Below are 19711 nucleotides of genomic sequence, written 5' to 3' on the forward strand. Positions count from 1 at the left end.
AAGAAAGCTCAGGAGAAATGGATTAACTTAAGTGATTTGTAACTGCACCGAGGTGGGTACTATTAAGGCACCTAGTGATTCCAGGCATTTGGATGCATGTGCATTTCCTCAGTGAATGACTTAACAAAACACCTGCTAATGAAGACGAATTCCCTCTGGGGTGTCTAGGAGTTTACGCTCTCTATCACCTTTAGCCAAGAGTAAACAGCCACTTTCCTACTTCTTGGCAGAGAGAGACAGGAAAACCTGTTTCCTAATTGAAGAACCAAGGAGAGTGGAGAGGAGGAGTTGAGATTGGGGAACAGAAACTGTGATGTTAACAAATGATTTCCCTCAAGAGCAGAACTGTCGAATAGGACGTTCTGTAATGATACAAAGTTCTATATCTGCTCTGTCCAGTATGATAGCCAGTCGCTGCATTGTGGCTATTGTATGGCTAGTGGCTACTGTACTGAATAGCTCAGTTCTAGATAATATCTATCTATCTACTAAAAAAACCCCTTCCAGTTGCCTGGGTGCTTTCTAAATACTAGACATGTTTCTTCCTTGTAGAGTCTCTTCTATGAACATCCTACCTTTGCATTGATTGGAAAGGTTCTCTGGGGAGGACTGAATTCTTTGCTATGACTAAACAGAACCAGGAAATCAAATTCAGTTTGCCAAAATAGCAGCTTTCTCCTGGATGTAAAAGTTTTTTTCCTTGTCTAGGCTAAGCCAGAGCAAGATATTTGTGGGGCTTTTTAAAGGAACTTAAGATTCTTGTTTCAAATGCAACTGCATGAAGCCGCATCATCATTCCAGCAAAATGGTCCTGGCCTGCTGGGATTTGGGCTCGACGGTTTCGATGAATGCAAAGCCTTGATCCAAGAGACGGCTTGGTGATGCTTTGAGGATCTGTCTCTATAATGATTTAAAAAATTGCCTTTAATTACTCAAAGTTGGACCTCATTTCAGCAGCCAAGGGCCCTTCCTCCCCCAGCTACCATTTCAGGAGGGCCTCCAAGGTTGCCCAGAAGGTTAGAGGGTGGAGGGAAATGCTTAGATCTTACGATGAAAGTTACATCTTCCCTTTGAATTGCACATAAGTGCACTATCTCCACAAATCCTGGGGCAATAAAATATTTACAACGGGCTTCCTAAAAGTTAAGCTAGTCCTTGCAACTGCCTTTCTTAAAATGCAAAGGGAAAGTCACGAGAGGGACTGGTGGTGAGAGGCATTTGCGGGCGCATTACTCGGGTGTTTTGAGAGAGGCAGAGCCCTTGGACAGCGGCCGGGCCTCTAAGCGGACCTGAATGAGCCCATACGAATGCAGGGTGGACAGCTGTGGCTACGGAAACTGACTCTGGGTTTTGAGTTTTCCAACTTCAATATCAAGAAAACTAATTTGCTTGCATTTGAAAACAATTTATACTTTAAAGTGAGAAATTTGATGTGTTTAGGAGATGCAGGGTGGGGGCGTGGAGAGATGTCAGAACCAGCGGCTGTGAGGTCAAACCACTGCTTCGTTATTGGCATTTCCTTGTGCGAATTCCTTCCTCCCTCTGAGCCTCAGTTTTCTCCTCTGTGAAATAGGAATCATAATGCTTACAGTGTGGGCTCTCCAAGGGGAAGCAGTGCTCTCATGTATATGATTGATGTATATGGAAAGAATGAGCTCAACAACTGGCAGAGTAAAATCTCAATGGATGTCTGCCCTTTCCAAAACTGCAGAAAAAGAAGTGGGGGAGGGAGAGAGAGGGACAAAGACAAGGAGGAAGGGAGAAAAGAAGGAGGGGGAGAGAAGGAAGAAGTTGGGAGGGAGGGAGAGAGGAAGGAAGGGATAACATAGCCATGGAATTCCTTGCTGGGTAGGTGAGGGTAGGCAGGTTTCAGTCCATTGCAAAAGCTTGGGAAGCTGGTTCAGGGAAAGGGTGCAGTGCCCTGGAGGGGAAGCTGAAGGTGCAATGTGGTCCTCGCAGAGCAGGTGCTGGGTCCAAGCTGTTTCTGTTTCTACACGTTTCCCCTATATTTAACACGGGCAAGGCTGGGTTGCTCTGGGAGTCAGCCCATTATTCCACCAACCTGATGCCCTCCTCTCCTTTGGTCTTCCTTTCCATCCCTTACACCCATTTCAAAACTCGGATGGCAATCCATGCTTTCACACCAATTTTCTAAAACACATCCATTACTTTCCTGATGATATATACATATATATATAAGGATGGGGTTGCTGGTGCAATTTACAGGCTGATGATGATTGTGCAATGAGACACTAATAGCTAAGTTTGATCTCAGTGACAGTGATGCAGGGAAGGAGATGACTGTCATGCCTGAAAAATGGCAAAGCCAGTGTTTGGGGTGATGGCTATCATAAGACTGTGATAACTAGTCCCTCATTCAGTCCACATTTGTTTATTGAGCGACTATGCTAAGGCACAGTCCTTGCCCTTGTATCATCTGAGGGAGATGGAAAAGAAAACAGACAATTGTCATAAGTGGTGTCGAGATAATTCACACAAAGCCTTTAGTGTGCAGTGCCTGGTTCAGACTAGCAAAGTGACTCGTGCTGGTGATCACTGTGACCACTGTCTTTTCATCAAACACATGGTATTCCACCCAGGCGTGAGGGGTCAGGGAAGCTGGAAGCAGCCCACAGTCTGAGACAGTGGCAGTACTGGTGTCGGGGATTCGATGGTGACGATGGTGTGGTCATGAGGCTGGTGGGCAGGGATCCTGGAGAGAGAGATGATGACATAGCTATTCCTACGGTGATGGCTGAAATGGGGCCAGTGGCGGGAGTTAAGAAGAAACACTGAAAACACCATCCTATCCATTGAACTGCTGCTTCTCTCTCTTCATGCTGTTACACTTAGCAGCTTTCTGGGCTCTAGACCCCAGTCCCAACCCAAGGCCTCATCCTAAAAATCTGCCATTTGACAAGGAAGTGGGGGCAGGTGTGAGATGTCTGTCTACAGAAAGACAGACCTGCACAGGTATAAATATACAGAGGAAGCTAGAAACCAAGGGGAAATGATTTCCCAAGGCTTATAGTTATTTGTTTTTAAATATCTCTTCCTTTATCTCTTCTCCTTTTAAAAATCTATTATTCTAGTTCCACATTAGCGAAAACTCATGGCTTTTTCAAAAACTCGTAACAAGATTTGGCATCAGCAAGCAGTTCAGTACCTTGAGAAGGGAGTGAATTAGAGTAACAGTCATGTGCAATTGGCCCCCGTCAGCAGGATGGCAGGGGCTCAGCTCACTCTGGAGGACGAGGGCAGGGGAACTTCTCCAAGAGCCACGTCGCTCTTTGCTGCTGTGTCTCTCTTAGGCTACTCCTGCGGTCCAGATGGCCGCCAAACAGTAAGAAATATTGGATGGAGTGAAAATCATGCGAGAGGAACAGAGGCTCAGGCTGAGCATGGAGCAAATCAGAGGAAACCACAAATGGAGAGATGTCACAGCAGAGGAAAAAATAGTCAGGAGGGCTTCGCCTGCTGCTCTGACAGCCGTTCTGTGCAAAATGTTTTCCCTTTTCTTCTCTGGAGGAATGCAGATTTTACATGCTTCAGCATTCATTTCCTCATCCGCTTCCCCATTCCTGGATTCGGTTCTCAAGGCAGTCTATGAATAATTAACAAGGTTTTCCTGAATGCCCACTACAAGCAAGGCACTATGCCAATGTTTTGAGGACCGACGCGCTGTCCCTTCCCTGAGCTGCAGCAGTTAAGTTAGGGAACCGGAAGGTACCCATGCAGGTCAGAGCATGCAGGTGTCACATCATGGGCACCACACCAAGCATCTTCACAGAGCATGTTCTACTTCCACTGCCACAACGCCATTCACAGGACTGAGGCCAACTCCTCTGCAAACAACCCAACCAAGAGTTCTGTCTCCACGCGAATGGAATTTGACTAGTTTACCCATCTCTTGAATTTTTCTTTGTTGTAAAATTAGGGAAATATCCGCCTCACAAGACTGTGTGGAGAATACCCTGGATAAGATTTAAGGTAATAGCTTGAGTAGCATGGTGTCTGACACACAGTAAGACCTCCATTAATGTTTGCTTATTTGGGTCAAATATTAAGCCAGCAGTTCGATGGGGTGTCCTTTGGGAATACATGCTGATTTTGCGGCAGCTGTTTGATGGCGTTTTGAATAGTTTACAAATTGCGGCATTGCAGAGTAGTAGAATTAGAATAGACCATAGAGAGTGCAGACCCAACTCAACCCTACTTTTTTCCAGATGAAGAAACCGAGGCCTCCAACTTTTTCAAAATCATGATAATTTTAGTGGAAGAACTAGGATAAAACTCTAAGTTCCCAATTCCTAGTCTACCTGACCGCAATTCCCCTCACAATTGTAAGGAGTAAGAGGAGACAGTAAGTCAGAACAGAGAAGCCTGGCTCACGTTTTACAACAAGGAAAGCTCAGCTCGCTCATGTGTAGAACAGTGAGGGAAATGGATTCTTCATAGAGCTCTGAGGATCGAGTGAGATGATGCTCACCAATAAGCCAGGCTTGGAAGGCAGCCTAAGGGGTGGAAGTCAGAGACAATCTGGAAGAGCATTATACTCAACTGACTCTGGTTGTCCAACTACAAATAGTTTGCAGCTTTGTGTCATAATCTCATACGCTCTCTTAACAGGTCTCTCATATTTCTTCCCCTGCCAGGTGTCGGTATAAGCTCTTCCCTGTGATGGGCTGCCCTTCCCATCCTTACTCACCAGGAGAACTGTAACACATCCCTTGAGACTTGAGTATAGGCCCCTCCCACAAGCCTCCCTCCATGGCCCTCAGGGGGAAGGGATGATCCTCCTCTCGGCACCAAACACGTCCAGTTAAAACGGGTGACTACCTTCTCTCTTCTCTACTATAGACGATGCCCCTGTAGAGACTCTAAGGCCCTTGTGTGGGAAACTGTATCTTCTTCATCTTTGTATTCCTAATATCTAGACAGCCCAGTGGCTAGCACACAGAAGGAAATTATATTCAACTGACAAATTTTAAAAAACCAGAATGAATGGATGGATAAACTTGCATATATAAGAGATTAGAAAACGGAACAGAAAAGTCTTGGTGATAGCATGAGTTACTAAGTGGAGGGAATGGGAGCCCATATGGTGTTGTCAGATGCTCAGCATGTGTGTGTGCATGCATGTGCACACACACGCACACACATGTGCTCACTCACAGAGACTGGGCATGTGCTGCTATAAACTCCAGAAAAGATGTCATATCCACTCTGTCATTTAGCTAATGAGGCTTTGTAATTAGAGTAATGGCCCTGGTTCCAACGTCAGAGAAATACTAGGGAGACATCCCAGAAAAAAGTTGTAAGAAAAGGGACATCCTATTTATTCTATCCCTTCCAATATCTGGATGGCATTTTCATCTGAGTGTGAGTCCTTCCCATGACTGAGACCCATCAGTGGTTCAAGGACAGCAGTCAATCTGTGGCATTCCTTGCTACTTTAATCCTAGCCAATATCTGATCTTATCACTCCCTCCCCTAGTTGCTAGCAATTGGTGAAGCGACTGCATCCCATACCATTTAGCCTCTCAAACTTAGCATGTCCAAAGAATGCTTGATCTCCCCAGACCAATTCTTTCCTTGTCTTCTGATTTCTGTAACGGCCACCAACTCACATCTAGATGTTTGAGCCCCCAAATGTATACGTTACTCGTAATCCTTCTGTGTCTCACACCTGGACACCCAATAGTTCAGTAAATGGTGATTCTATCTCTACACATATCCCAGCACCATCTTCCTCTCTCCATCTCCTCTGGGGCCTTCCCTCTTGCCTAGATTGCTGCTTCTATTCTTGTCCCCTTAAGTTCATCTTCCATAGAGCAGCTAGAGTAGTATTTTTTTAAAAAGCACATATCAGGTTCACTCGCCTGCTCAAAATGCTGAATTTTTCATTACACTTGGAATAAAACCCAAACTCCTTACTGCTGCCTATAAGACGGTCCCTGCTCGGCTGCTGCCTCTGTGTCTGAGCCCATCTTCCACCACTCTCCCCTTTCCCACCAGGTTTTGACCAACACTGGTCTCCTCTCTGTTCCTCATGGACAACTGGAACATTCCTGTCCCAAGGCCTTTGCCCTTGTCATCCCATGTTCCTGACCCACTCTTCGGCTGACTGGTTTCCTATCGTAATTCAGATCTCAGCTCAGGTATCACCTCCCTGGAGAGACCTCTTCTGGCTAGTTACGTAAATATGGTAGCAGCCCCCAGCTCTTGTCACATTACCCTGGTTGGTTTTTGGCTAGCACTCCCTCTCTGTCCATTCACTTGTTTGTGGGCAGCCCTCTCCATGCCACGTGAGATGGGCACTGGATGGGACCTGGTCTGACTTGTATGGCACTGGTGGCTAACACTGTGCTTGACACACAGTGGACCCTGGACGGTGTTTGTGGGATGGATGAAGGGAGGAACGCTTGAACAGAGCCATGCATAAGTGACCAGAGACTGATTCGCGGAAGTACCTTCCACTATTGCACAAAAGATGGAATTAAAACAAAAGAGACACTTTGTGCATACTATTACAGGGACAAGGGAACTCCAATTTTGTCACTTTGACAACAGTGCTCTTGACTCTGGCTTCTTTTCTTGCTTGTTCTCTGGTGATGGACAAGCTATCTTTGAAGATCATGCAGTTAGGGCAAGAGGATGGCATATTCAATGAGATCTTACAAAGATTCCACAGGCAGAGGTCTCTTCACTCACATGCTTGCTGAGTCTCCTTATGAAAGACCCTTTTGATTTAAAGTAATCAGTATCTCCTTGTTTAGGTCACAAGTGGTTGAGATCATTATTTTTGGTTTTGGTAGATCCATAAAGTCCCCAAAGGTACCCATTACTCTTGCTCCTACTCTCTTCCACACCCTGGCATCCCATCATTCATTAAGAAATGGTGATTCTATTTCTAGAATGTATCCCAAACAGCCCACTCTGGTCTAAAGAGGAGGAACTGGGTTAAATAGTAATATTAAAACCTCATGCCTTCTCAGCCAAGCAAAGGTCAGCAGGATAATAATAATAGCTAATGCTCACAGGGAACCTCCTCTGTACGTGCCAGAAGCTGTTCTAAAGTGCTTTCATGTATTAACTCGTTTAATTATCATGACAAATGGAGGTACTATTACTGTAATCCTTGTTTTCAGAGGAGGAAACTCAGGCACCAAAGGGTTAATTGACTTGCCCAAGGGCACACAGGTGGTTAACCATAGAGCTAGGATTTTCTCCAAGGTGGGGTGGCTTTGGAGCTCAAGCTTTGAACCATTATGGTGTGGTGGGGAGAACAAAGGGTGTCGGATGACACGCATTTTAAGAGGAGGGTGAGAGGTAAGGGTTCTGAAAGGAGCAGCCATAGTGGGCAGTTCAGGAGCCTGCCTTGCCAACCCCTGCGCCCCCCCCCCCCCCAATCCTCTCTGCAAGGCCAGGGCCAGATCTCACTGCAAGTGTCATCCCTGTAATGATGATGGGGGTAAGGGGGACTAGAACTTCCGAGGTGACAAAAACAACAATGACATAGAAATAGCCAAAGAGACAAAGCTATGAGATTAAAACTATAGAAAAAGGGGGGAAAGCCTCAGAGTACTGAGCTGACAGCCAGTAACAGCGGGAAAAATGAATAATTCTGGAGATAAGGACAGATGCTACCCTGCTGGAGAAGAACATGATGACATGCTGGCAGAACTCTAGAGGGGTGGGGAAACAGGGTGGGTGGGAAAAGGGAGGAAGGGATGTAAAAGGCAAGAGTGGCCAGGGCTGGGTGGCTCAGTTATTTGAGCATTGTCCTGTACACCAAATGGTAGCCGGTTCGATTCCCAGTCAGGACACATCCCTAGGTTACGGGTTTGATCCCTGGTCAGGACACATATGTAGAAGCAACCAACTGATCCTTCTCTCTCACACTGACGTTTCCCTTTCTCTTTTTCTCCCTTCCTCTCTCTCTAAAATCAATAAACATATCCTTGGGTGAGGATTAAAAAAAAAAGGTAAGAGTGAACATCACCTTAACATGAGCCCTTCTTTATGCATCTCAACCTCAATCTTCTTACCCATAAAATGGAAAAATAATACTTGTCATGCTAATGAAACTAGATACACTTAGTCACGCATTAGAATCCATCAGGGGAGCTTTATACATCTCCTTTTATATATAAAGATACGAAAGTCTTATAAAAGCAGGTTTATTGGAGTGGGCCCCAAGGAGCTGTGTTTTTAAAAGTGTCGCAAATGAATATTCAGCAACTCCGTTTTCAAGAATCACTGAACTAGATACAGCTTGCCAAGCTGCATCCCTGGCCCCCAGTACATGCTCAACAAATTTTCATTTCTTGCCTCCTTTCTAAGTCATTGCAAAAACAAGGTTTTGTGTGCTTTGGGGTGGGACTGTCACCAATATATATTTTCTTATTCTCCACAGTTGTTCATTTATCTCTTTCTCCTTTTTTACGACTAGAGTTTGTTCATTATTCTTCTGCAACCACTAATAACGGCAGTTAGGGAGAAAAGAAAGAGCTTCAACATGATGATTTATTCAGAAAAGCAGAAATACTGTACCAAGAGAGAAGAGTGTCAGCATCAATGGATATTTATGGGGAAACTGCATATTATAGCTCAGCTCATTAGAGATGCTGTAGTTAAGGTTCTGTGAATGTTAATGATCTGTATTAGAGGAATAATGGTAGACTCGCAGCAGCAGCAGTTAACAGATACCTCTGAATCACATTTTCTTACCATGCAACAGATCTCCAAGGAACCTGATTTATGCCCACTGCAGGAGCAAGCACGCATCAGTGCATCTGCATCTTGGGGACTGTACTGTCATTGCCTCAGCACAGGTAGCACTATTGGCAATGAGTTTTAAGAACAAGATGGATAGATGCTTCCTTCCTTCTGCTTGACATCTCACTGTGTTCTGGTCTAGAGACAGCTTAGCCCAGCAGGAAGAGCATTCACTAGCTTTGGGTAGGGTGGCCCTGCACCCTGGTTTATCTAAGACAGGCCCTATTCATGCCTAGCGTCCTGTTGTAATTGTTAAGAGGGAACCCCCCTTTCACTTTCAAAAGTGACCCAGTCTGGATGATAAACCAGATCACCCCAGTTTTAGGGTCAGAGACAGCTGGATTAAATTCTTAGTGATGCCTCTTCTAACTGTGCTAAGTGATCTAACTTCTCTGACCTTCAATATCCTTTACAGTAGAGAAGAGACCTACATTGTTTGGGAGAGCCTTGAAGTAGTGAATTAGGTGCCTATCACAGTCCCTTGCTTGGGTGCTCAACATTTGGCAGTTACAATTGTGTGTTATCCCTGCCCCATAGCATGGCACTCTCCCGCAGGCTCAGCCCCACCACAGGTTCTTGGGTTAAACTTGATCTTGTTGACATTATTACTCGGGCATGGAGAATTGAAGGCACTCCAGCCCCTTATTCTGTACACCAATCTTCTTCCTTCCAGTAGACTAAAAGCACCCTAGTGGCTGCACCAGGTCTTATGTATGGTCTTACTCACCCTCATATCTCTTAAAGCACTTGGTACGGTCCTTTGTCTATATAATAATTCATAAAAATAACTACAGCTAACATTTCTGGAGCCCTTACTGTGTGTCAAGTGCTGTTCTAAAGGTTTTATATATCATACCTTATCCAAGTCCTCTAAGGAACTCTATGAGGTAAGTATCATAGTCATTATTCTCACTTTACAAGCAAACACACCCCAGCATAGAGAAGTTTAAATAACCCATCCAAGGTTACACAGCTGATAACTGAAGGAGAAAAATTCCAAGCCCAAGCAGTTTTTCTACAAGCACTTTTAACTTCAATACCATGTTGCCTACCAAGTACTGAGTACTTACTCTGTGCCCAACATAACAGAATCTGTTATTTAATCCTCACAAGACCCAGGAAAGTAGCTCTGTGTCTTTAACTGTCATGAAGAATCTAAAAAGGAAGCACCTTACCTACAATCATACAGCTGAGAAGGTAAAGCTCCAACTAGTTTCACACTGCATACTCTTCCTGCTGTCTTCCTGCCTTCCATCTGGGTTCACACGTTCAGTTCTAGGATCACAGTGCCTCTGATGGGAGGAATAATGTAAAGGATCTACTCATCTGACCTCATTTCTCCCACCCATGGAACTACCTAGTGAGTTCCTTCGACAATGGTTTTCACACTACCCTCTGTGGATCTTTTCCCTTCCAGAAATTTCTCAGTCCTTCAGTGGGTGTGGGGGGGAGGGCTTCCTAGTGTATAGGCTTCAACCCAGCTTCAATCACATCTCTTCTTTCTTCTGCTTATATAGAAGGCTACCAGGTATGCTTCATCTGAATAAAGTTTCCTGGGCTTTATAAAGGGTTGAAGTCATTCCTCTAGGAGACCACTGGTAGGTATTTTAGCAGAGGAATGATGTGGTCATTATTTTATTCTGACACGATTTTTGCCAACACACAACCGAGCGTACAGTAGAACAGGCAGCTGCTTATGCAAACACTGATCCCTTCTGCATTTGCATTTGTGGAAAACAAGTTTCAGGAATGATTTAACAGTGAGCCATCTACAGTGCTGTTTGATTCCACTCATGACAGCTGAGTTTTTCAACCTTGGGAGAAAGAGCCATAGCATTTCAAGTGATAACATGACACTGCCCAAAGGAGAATCATGGGCTGAGAACAGAGGGAAGATGAAAGGGCTCACGGCTGGGCTGTCTTTGGCAAGAACCTGATGCCAGAGGATGGAAAGGCAGATGCACACTCTCAGAAGTTGGAGGTGTACAACAGCAGGTACGTAAATGGCAGAGCTAGAGGAGAGGAGAGAAGGTGGTCAGGCCATGTGGACTAGTATCTGACCTCCCAAAGCTTGCCACCCAGGATGTAGCTTAGGCCTCGTGTTTGTCTCACCCCCCTCCCCCGCCAAATCAGTGAGATCTTTCCAGACATACCCTGGTCATCTGCTCAAATGTACCTCTCTCTTTTGCTCTTTTTCTCAATTTCTCTCTGCAGGGCCTCACCCCAGTCCTAACCCACAGTGGTCCTCATGTGTCCACTCCTTGGCCTCTTTGCCCTCAGACCCATTCTTGGGTCTCCCTGCTCTGTGCTCTATGACAGGAGCTGAACCCTGTAGACTACATTGCCCAGGCTCCCTTGCCAACACACTTCCACTTAGACTTGGCCAATAGGAGGCAGTGGTTGGAAACTGGATGGTGGGCAGAAGGGAGAGGGGTAGATTTCATCCCAGCTTTCTTTGGGTAGTATTCAGAAAGTGGTTGAGTCTCCTCCATGGTTTTAGTTTCCACCAGAAAACCCATCTCTCCATGGTCTGGACCCCGCTGGACAGCCCCAAGGCCCCAGTACTGCCAGTAATGGGATACCGACAACCCCAGCTCCTGGACTTTGCTAACGCCACCTCTTTCCTTTGTCCTTCCCATATCCTAGGGACGGTAGCAACTTCCAACTATTACTAATGATGCTTGCCCCACTGTCCCGTTTGGCCTTTCAGCTCTTCTAACACTGTTGTAACTTCTTCCCCACATTTAATTCCCTGTACTACACTGCTGTGGACTCTGTTTTCCTGACTCCATCCTGAGGGATACACATAGATAATTCCATTAGCTTCCTAATGGTCTCCCCACCTGTCCAGCCACCTGCCACGGGCCAATAGTGTGACGTTGAGAAATGCAACTCTAATAGTGTCACTCTACCCAAAAGCATCAGTGGCTTCCTAACAAGTTCCAGCTTCTGAGCACCACCTTTCAGGTCCTTGGATCATTGGGGCTGGCTTCCTTTGGTACCGCTGTCTTCTGCTCCCATGGTCCTGCCACCCTAGACTTCTCATCAGCCCCTGGGATATTTCAGTGCCTTTAAACATTTGGTTCCCTCTTCCCAAACGCTGTCCCACCCTTTCTCCAGTGCCAAACTCCCACGATCTTTTAAGACTCTATTCCAACCCAATCCCCTGGGTGAAGACCTCACCAAAGTCCCTTAGGTGAAGTTTACTTGCCTCTACTCTGCTCCCAGAGCATCTCATACACAGCTTCTTACAGCCTTGGTTGCACTGATTATAATTATTTTTATAAGGCTACCTTCTTCCTGAGACCCTTAGATTCTTAGGCAGCTAGTCTTATTCTTATCTGTGTTGTGTCTCTAGTGATTAGAACTCTGTCTGGCAAGTAGAAGGTTCTCAGTCAATATCTGCCAAATGGATGGATGAATACATAAATAAACAGAAGCTGTAAACAAACAACAAAAAGAAGGACTTTACGAGGGTCTGCTATTGCAGGTATGTGAGCCAAAGCCCAAGAGTCAGGAATACTCAGCTGCACTGACCACACACATCCTCGAGGGATTCTTGTATTGCCGAAGAGGCTGAACCAGATAGTATCTTGCAATGTTCCTACAAGCTCTGGGAGTTTTAGGAACTCAGCATTCTATCTTAGGACAATTTGTAAGTGCAGCTAAAAGAAAGCCCACTTAAGAAACATCAAAACATTGAAATTCTATGTCATTCGTGGGCATGCGTAGATTCAGATTCTTCCCCCTTACTTCGGGACAGCCTCCTCTGGTGTGACAGTTATGTTAACTGTGTCGCAATAATTATAATTTCTCTACAATGTGGTGCTTAATGAGGAAGTGAAACTGACAAATGTTCAGACTAGATTTAATCCAATTATACAACATCTTGATCCAGATTTCAAACGAAAGGAAAAACCAACTGCTGAATTGTGAATGAAAATTTATTTGCCATGAAAAATGGATGGGGGGTTGTAGAGAACAGTTGTCCAGAGAAATTCTTCACATTATGGATTGACTCTTCCTACATTTGCAGCAGGGAAACTGAATTAAATCTACGGTGAAGAAAATCAACTGAGTTCTGACTGTTGGGGGAATGGGATCTCATAAAGAAACACGCCAGCGTTTGGAGGACAGGAGACAGAAGTGGCAAAATGAGGAGCTGTCTGACCTTCAGAGATGGGCAGCTTGCACTGAGATTTGTTCTTTGTGATTCACAAATACCTTTTCAGTATAAGGATGATGAAAGCAGTGTGCCAGGCAAAGAGAGAGGGTCTGGAAATGAATTAGACATGGCCATGACTCATTGAACTCAATCTAAAGGGGGGAGAGAGGTATTCATAGCCAGCAACCAAGTGCTGGGCCTCCTGAGGCCTACGTGCTGTTATAAAGACTCAAAAACAATGAGTAACAGGTGAGGGGAACTGAGGCCTGGGCATCGATTCTGATTAAGGTGACGGTGAGGAGATGAAGGGCTCTGCATTTTCTTTAATCTTAAAGGCAGTATGTTTTAGTGGAAATTGTGTGGGTGCCTGAGTCAGAACAACCTAGGGTTCAAATTCTGGCTCTGCCACTTACCAGCTTTGTGATCCTGGGTAAGTTATGTGACCTCTAGAAGACTCTGTTCCTTATCGAAATGACACTTACCTCCCAAAATTGTGATCACTGAAACAAAAGTCAAGACCAGAACCAAGTTGGTCCATGGCACATAGCAGATGCTTAATTAAGTCTACCTGCTTTTTCCACAGCTAAGGTAGCCTTGGCTTAAAATGTGGTCAGGATTTCTATCAGTTTCTCCCAGTGTGGCTCCTTTTCAGGCAGAACAGAAAGATGCAGAGTCCTGATTTCAGGCTCTCCAGAAGGTAACTAAGGAGAAACAGATTTTCTAGGCACTTGCTCTATGCTCAATGCTTGCTCAGTGAGATAGATGACTTGGTTATTATACCTGGTAAACTTCTTTACATCCAGTGCACTAACTTCACAGGGCAATGCCACAACTTACTTCTGTGCACTTCACAGTGGGTGTCTTTTAAGTCCAAGGTGGTAATGATGACAGTAGATATAGGGTCTTTGGGGTGTGTGGCTTGGCAACTGAGATACTGGGAACAAGACGATGGTGAGGTAAATAAATACTAGACATAATGAACATGGGGGCAAATGAAATGAGAGAGTAGATGCATCATTCTGAGGTCCATCACTTCAGTCACCTTCACAACACAGGAATCCCTTATAGAGCCATTTACTAGCAGCTTGAATACTCCTAGGGACAGAGACCTCACTACTCTGAGAGGCTGTACTTTCCTCTGAAAATCAGCTCAGAGAGTCTGAAATTTCTTTCTTATATTGCACCCAGATTTGTCCTCTCCTGTCAGAAGACTTGGGCCTTTGTTTTAATCACAGGACATCCCATAAAATAAGTGGAGGCAACCTGTACATAACATTCCTCAATCTGTACTTCCCCGGAGTCTATAAAAGTAACCCTCATTGTCACAGGAGATGCTGTCATATTGCTTCGTGAGTCTCACCAAAGCCCTGAGATGTTGGTAGAAGATGCTCATCATTTTCCTTCAGGAAAATGAGTCTCAGAAAGTCAAAGTGATTGATGAAGATCACATCCAAAGTGAGGAAAGAATTTTGGGGGGGAGGATCTGATCATTCCTTTCAATTTCTGGATCTGTGTTTCATCAGAAGGAAATTAATGTCAAGTCCAATTTACCAATCTGAAAGCCTTTGTCCTTATTTACCACTATGCCAAACTTCTAAGAATCTCTCTTTTGAAGGCCCCCAAAAGGTATTACTGATAATTAGAAAGTCTTCTTTGCCTAATACAACTACATAAAAGACATTTAAACCAGGCAGTTATAAGGTGAAGGATAAAAGATATTTTCAGCCAGAAGACTATTGGGAGAGGGTAGGAGGGAAGGGGAGAAGAAAATCACTGAGCATTTCTCATGCCAAAAATCACATGAAGCAGACTAAGGTTAAGGTCTGTGTCATTGAAACAGTTTACCTTCACAGTAAGTTTTAACCAAGTTCAGTGTTGCAGGGGCATGAAGGGTCTGGAATAGGCACTTCAGCAGCCTGTGACTGCACCACTGTGATCCCACTGTGGAACTGGAATCATGTTCAACGGCTAACACTGCAAAAAGCACTAAATAATGAATGCAGTGATGGGTTGCTTAGCACACACCTTCCTGCCCACTCAGAAATGTGCATTTCTGACAGCCCCAAAGGGGCGGGATATTTATCTAAACAACACGACCAGCATTATCAACAGGCAGAAAGGAAGACCACTTATATGTCCCTGTTTCTTCGAGATTAAAATGATGATAAATTAATCAACTCTGATTGCTGCTAAGTACAGGCAGTATAAACCCAAGAGCCAGGGGGACCTCAATGATCTGCCTAGAAGGTACTCCGTTTCTTTTGTGTATTCCAATCCTGCCCATCTTTCAGAGCTTTGCCCAAAGTATATCCTTTTGCCTGAATGTCCTTGTCTCTCTAGCCATCTAACATTTCCTGTCAGCCAGCATTTATGCCATTGGATTTCGGAGATCTTGACATAAAAATTATACACATTTAAGATATAGGAGAAATCAGCCCCTGTGCAGAGCTTCCAGCTGCCCTGACCAGGAGGAGTTAAAATGTACACATATCCCCAGAAGTGAGTGGGGTTAAGCCTTATCTTGGCCCAGCGTTCCTAGGAAAGAGTGGAGGGGAGCATAGTATGATCCTAAGAACAAATCTGTTAGGAGAAGGGGACATTATAGGTCCAAATGCAAATAAGCAAACAGAAGCATCCTAACATGTTATTTGTGAAAGCAGAACATGAAAGGAGCCAGTGCAGCTGAGCCCCACAGTTAAGGAGCAAGGTAGTGTGAGACTATTGCGGGGACCAGTGAACATGAGGGGGGAAGAGTACAGAGATGCAAATGGCTTTCTCTTTGGACCTAGGACTAGCTATTTGAAGAAAATACTTTGCTCCCATAAGTTGATGCACTAGGTTAGGTAAGATCAATAGGAAACAATGATTTCTAACTTCTGCTGTCCTAAAAGTCTGAAACCCAATACATCAAATTTGCCACCTTACTGAGGCTGTCTCTATCCATGGAAGAGTGAAGATGAGCCAATGACTGAGGCTTTAGGACAGGGGTCCTAGATGATGATACTGAGGGATTCCATTTGCTTCAGGGCCTACAATAATTTACATGTGCACACATTTTTTTTTTGAAGGGTGGGGAAGAGTCTACCATCAAAATCTCAGAGATCAGAAATCCTAAGAAGAGTTACTTCAAAAATAATGATGATTAAAAGTTATTCTTGCCCTGGCTGGGTAGCCCAGTTGATTGGAGCATTGTTCTATACACCCAAAGGTTGCAGGTTAGATTCCAGGTCAGGACACATACCTAGGTTGTGAGTTTGATCCTCGTTCAGGACGCATATGGGAAGCAAGCAATCCATGTTTCTCTCTCTCACATCGATGTCTCTCTCTCTCTCTCTCTCTCTCCCCCTCCCTCCCTCTCTCCCTGAGATCAATAAGCATGTTCTCAGTTAAGGAAAAAGTTATTCCTGTCCTCAAGGAACTCCCCCAAAGAAGGGAAAACATGAAGAATAATATCTCACAGCTATTGAATCTTCCCTCTTCACAAATACTTTGCTGATTCACATCCCTAAGCTCATTTAATCCTAACACAAAAACTCTTAGGCAGGTACTGTCATTAACCCCAAAGCCAAGGCTTGTAAGGAACCCATAGACCGATGGCCCACATGGATACGTAAAAGAAAACAACAATCCACTGTGATCATTGCAAACAGGAGCACAGAAGTATCCCAGAGGGGCTGCTTACACTGGAGTAGGGAAGTCTTCCCAGAGGAGAAATGTAATCATCTAGGATGGCACTCCCAGCTCGATGAGAATTGTTTGCTGATGCATTGCTTATAACAATAACAAATAGAAATGCTCTCATTTAATCTAATCCATATCCCCTGTTAAGGGTTTTACATAAATGTTTCCTTTAATCCTCCAAATAAACACACAAGGTGGGCATTACTTTCCTTTTACATAGGACAATAATGAGGCTTAGAGATATAAGAAGCTGCTCAAGGACCCGTAAGTGGTGGCTAGGATGAGAGCACACCCAGATCTGACTCTGAAGATCAGGCTGTTTCTTCCTGGGCTGGTTTGAGGTTTCCTCCAAAGACAGCTGAGTTTCTTACCAGAGTTTGTGTAGACATGGACCCAAGGAAGAAGAACCTGGATGTTAGCTAGAGCTACAGGCCACTGGTCAGTGCCTCTTCTTGTGGGGAACTTAGGGAAGTCCGCGGACTCCCTGCTTCACATGCACTACTCTGGCTGTATTTGTCTTTTTGGCTAAAGAGCAGGCAGCGAGGAAGCAAGAGGGGAGATCATGGCAGGGACTGCCACAGCCCAGAGGCGTCCTAGGGAAGGTCCCTCATCAGGGAAGCAGGTCTACGGGAGGAAACCTAGAGAACAGGAAGATCCCAGACAGGGAAAGGCGTAGGGTATTTAAAGTACTTCGGAGAGGTTGAAGCAAGTGCAACCAACTTTCCGATACATATACTATTTTCCTCTCAAAATCACCTCGCAAGTTAGATGCAATAACCCCTTTGGTAGATGAGAACACAGACTTGGAGGGACAAGGAAACTTGTCTGGAGTCCCACAGGTAGTAAGAACAGGAGTTGACATTCCAAATGCATCCATCTGCCTCTCCATCAGCACCTGAGATTTTTACCTCCTGCCTCTTTTAGACGTTTAGAAATGTTGAAATCATTCATGGAAAAACCATCATCACCAACAGATAAGCCCAGGATTCTGTGGGAACAGCAGGTTGGGAGCCACTGCAGGCCATTCGGGTGGCCCAGATATTTTCCACCAAAACCTTATTCCTTTGGATGACTCTTTCAGAGTCAGACAGACACAGAATTGCCATTAAAAGAAAGTGCTGGGGATTTTTACTAATTCCTACTACAGGCTAGGGTCATTCATACATTCATTAAATACCCCCAGAGCGGCTGCGTTGTGCCTGGCTTCCACGGACCAGGCCCTGGGCTTGCTGTGGGAAACACAAGGACCTCAGGAAGCGCCTGGAAGTGACGGGGAAGCAGTGGCAATCTGACACTATGTGGTAAAGGCTATTAATACAGGAATGATAGGGTACAGGGCCACAGAGGCAGGGGCTCTCTGCTGACACTGTGTGGAGCAGACTTCCAGAGAGTCTCCCTGAGAGCACAGAGCTTGAAGCTAAGAAGGACTGTTTGGGTGGGCTGCAGAGAGAATGGGGGAGGGTGTGACTGCTTCAGGAAACTGTAGAGTTCAGGAGAGCTGGACTGGGAGGAGGCAGATAGAGATATAGACTGTATCCAGGACCCGAGTGCCAGGTATGCTGTACAGGTCAAGGAGCTTGGGTTTTTTTGAGCCATTAAGCATGGAGATAGTGTGGCCACCCTGGTTAATAAATTCGCCAAAATGAAGGTGGCAAATGAAGTCTGTTTCCCCATATATCTAAACCTTTTGGGGGCCAGTGAGGCAATTTAGGCGTGAACTGAATTTTAGGGAGCTGCGTCATGGGGGCTGGACCAAACTGAGATGGAAGACCAGTGTCTCAGTGCCAAGGAGGCTTGATTAAACGCAAGGGCGTGAGGGAGAAAAATGGCCTTTTCTCTGAGTGGCACCCCATTGCATACCCTCTACTATGTTTCCAGACTTGGGTTTTCTTTGGGTACGTTTTTTTTTTTTTTTCCATTAAAACTTACCTGCATTGGGTTTAGGAAGCAGTATTTAGGTGGGTTATAGTGGTTTCAGAAAGATGCTAGTGGAGTGGGGTAGAAAAAGGGACACTCATCAGAAAGAAATGTCATAAGGACCAAGGGGAGCTGGGGTGGGAGGCGTAAGGATTAGACTAGAAAGACTCCAGACTCAGTGAATCCAACAGCTCAGGTGAGGAAGAGACATCAGGAGCTCACTGGCCCCTCTATGCATTCCATGTTTGGATCCCCCACTCCCAGTCTTCTGACAGGTGGTCTCTCTCAGGCGCAGCCCCAGTGATGGGGAGTGCACGCTCTTAGCTCAGCTTCTCCGGCCCTGCACAGCTGTGACTGCGCAAACATCACCCTCACTCGGAGTGGGGCCTGGCTTTCTTGTGTGGCCCCACTCATCTTGGTGCCACGAGCTGGACAACACAGGGCGCTACAGTCCCTCTTCCAGACACGGCCCTCTGGGCACCCATCTCCATCTTTTCATTTCCATGGTTCCTCTTCTCCAGGCCAAGCATTTCCAAGTCCTTTAGCTACTCTTCATGGGATGGGGTCTCAACCCCCCTTTTCAATCTGATCTTGAAATACGCAGGTGTGTCTTTATGTCTCCCACCATGTGGGGTCCAGAACCAGTAACAACAGTCCAGATAGAGTCACTCAAGTCTCACAACGGCTCATTAGGGCCAGAGCTGGGACTCCTGAGGGTCTGCACGACTTCAAGCCCATACTCTTTCCACCCATGACTGAGTTGATTAAGATCAATAGTGATCAAACACCCTAGGTTTTGTTGTTGTTGTTATTGGTTTGTTTTACATAGGCCATGACAGAATCTCATGTCCCCTTGCTCAAGAGCCCTCCCTGGCTCCCCAGTACTCCCTGAATTTATGGAGAAGTTGCCTGCGAAGTACCAACTGGAAGCCCTAAATGTAGGTCTGGGGCTCGGGTGCCTTGGGGCAGTCCCACAGACCTGGAAATTTCCTCTCCCTCTCACACTCCCGGAGTCCCACCAGCACATGGGCACAGTGCTTCCTGGGTCCTCCGTAAGCCGACTGCACATGGCCTTTTCCAGTTTTCTGGCTGGACCCTCACATATTCTAAAGGCCCTGACTAGCCCTTCTTCTACTGTCCCTCTGAAACTTCTAACCACTTCCAACT

General features: G+C 45.4%; 1 protein-coding gene across 10 annotated transcripts in view; it reads right to left on the minus strand.

Moving 5' to 3' along the window:
• DAB1 (DAB adaptor protein 1) overlaps positions 1-19711 on the minus strand; it is a 390626-nt gene that overhangs the window by 37140 nt on the left and 333775 nt on the right. The gene's annotated exons all lie outside the window — the stretch shown is intronic.

The sequence above is a fragment of the Desmodus rotundus genome, chromosome 3 (genome assembly GCF_022682495.2).
Source record: "Desmodus rotundus isolate HL8 chromosome 3, HLdesRot8A.1, whole genome shotgun sequence".
Lineage (NCBI taxonomy): Eukaryota > Metazoa > Chordata > Mammalia > Chiroptera > Phyllostomidae > Desmodus > Desmodus rotundus.